Here is a 2,500-nt window from a genome sequence, read left to right on the forward strand (position 1 = left end):
GTTATTATAGTTATCATCATTATTATTTTAGTTTAGATATAATCCAACTGTGGGCAATAGAACTATTACCTTCTTCAACTTCATGTACTCTGCTTTGCGTTATATACTGTACTTTGTGGTATATTTGTAACTTTGTGGCATATACTTACAAGTTCTGTTTCATTCTTATACCAAGTGGCTTCGTTTATATGTTCTATGAAGTAAACACTACGGAATATATCAAACAGTTCTTAAGAAAAAAAATCACGATGACGGAAGCAAGATCTTCAGACAGGTTATCGTCTACCACTTTCTTATGTAATGCTGTTGCACGTAAGGGTGTGATAATGGCATACGCCTGACCTTAATTCATCTGAATGCTTTAGTCCTAAATGAGACAAAAAAAAAAAAAAAAAAAGGAATGTTGCCACAACACGCCCATGTGCCCACACACGACTCGCTGGCGCAGTGGTAGCGTTCGCGGCCACCACTACGGCGGTCCGGGTTCGAATCCCGCCAAGGGCTGAAATAATTTCAGTGCCGCTGCGCTGCGAGTCGTTACTCCAACTCTCGTGGGTGGGGAGTTGGATGTGTGTGTGTAAGGTCACAGCATTATCCATAGATCGGTCATATATGAGCTCTGAGCTCTCTTCCGGGGGGGGGGGGATTAGCTCACGATCACGAGCCCAACACGTGATCCAAGACCATGGTGAATCACAGTCGTTAGGCAAGTGAAGCGATGATGGATTCATGATTCGGTTTCACGTCGCGAAAGCCCCTCTATCAGATGTCTAGGACGGTGCCCCTTGCAGAGGACTTTGTAGCGTGGATTTTAACGAACCATGCCCTTGGTCCAACTCGTTGGCGGCAGGGATCGTACTGCTGTTTCCTCGACCTCCGCCGCAAGCAGCGACGCTTCAATCCGCTCGGACATCGAGTATCATATATATTCTTGCCAGATTAATCACTATCACTGTAGTCGCTTACATTTTATTTTAGCAGTAATTATGACACACGGAAAGTATGTGTAAAGCATGTGTTCTTAAAGCACTACCTGGACACCCACAAAAGCTATCGAAAATGGTGTCCAAAAAATGATCCTGGAAAATATTAGGACAGTAATCTGTTTGAGAATTATACTTTCTTCATTTACTTACTGAAAATGATAATAAAACTGTCCCTAAGATATAACTGTTCACAGCCGTCCCATTTTTCTACAGTGAATGAAGAGTTAAAAATGGGTTCACTTGGAATTAAACTTTGGAGCATCAGGGACGAAGAACTTCAAGAACCTCTTGTAACATTACGTGATACACAAATGATTGTACTACGATAATAACAATAATAACAATAATAACAATAATAACAACAATAATAATAATAATAATAATGATAATAATAATAATAATAATAATAATAATAATAATAATAATAATGATAATAATAATAATGATAATAACAATAATAATAGTAATAATAATAATAATAATAGTAATAATAATTAAACTTTGGAGCATCAGGGACGAAGAACTTCAAGAACCTCTTGTAACATTACGTGATACACAAATGATTGTACTACGATAATAACAATAATAACAATAATAATAATAATAGTAATAATAGTAATAATAATAATAACAATAATAATAATAATAATAATAATAATAATAATAATGATAATAATAATAATAATAACAATAATAATGATGATGATAGAAATGACAACACTAATAATAATAATAATAATAATAATAATAATAATAATAATAATAATAATAATAATGATAATAATAATAATAATAATAATAATGATAATGATAATAATAATAATAATAATAATAATGATAATAATAACAATAATAATAATATAACAAAATAAATACGTTTGCTACCGTGACTGTCGCTGTGTACAGAAAAAAAGAGAATTCTGCGGGAGCTGAAGGCCTTGTTCACACCAGGGCTCTCAACCGCAGCGGTGCGGTCACCACCCAGCACTTCTAAGCCACCAGAAGAGGCTGGATGACCGCATTGTGAACAGCTGCCCAGGATGTAACACTTCACCCCATACCATACAACACATAATGGAAGACTGCATTATACACAATCATGCACGCAAACAACACAACATACACTCTATAAAAGATTTGTGGGAAAACCCAGTTTCGGCTGTGGCATTCCTTGGGGAGACGGGACTGCTCGGACAGACAGTCTAGGGAACGACAACAACAACAACCGCAGCGGTTCAAGTACTGTATAGATTAATGGAAGTGTTCACACACAACCGCGCATTTTTCCCCTGACTATGCGGAACCATTGCGGTTTCCGCGCGGTTCAAACCGCTAGTGTGAATAGGGCCTTTAGTTTACAGTGACTGTGTGGCATTAAGAATTCTATTCTGGTTAATTCCAAGCGATTTTATTCGAGTGGAAGACGCCCTCCCCCCCGGCCAATTCTTAAAGAAACGATAATCAAATATTAAACTCGTTTAGTAAACCTATATTAATCTACGACCTTTCGTTTT

Source organism: Oratosquilla oratoria, chromosome 25 (genome assembly GCF_046742065.1).
Source record: "Oratosquilla oratoria isolate Oo_2021 chromosome 25, ASM4674206v1, whole genome shotgun sequence".
NCBI lineage: Eukaryota > Metazoa > Arthropoda > Malacostraca > Stomatopoda > Squillidae > Oratosquilla > Oratosquilla oratoria.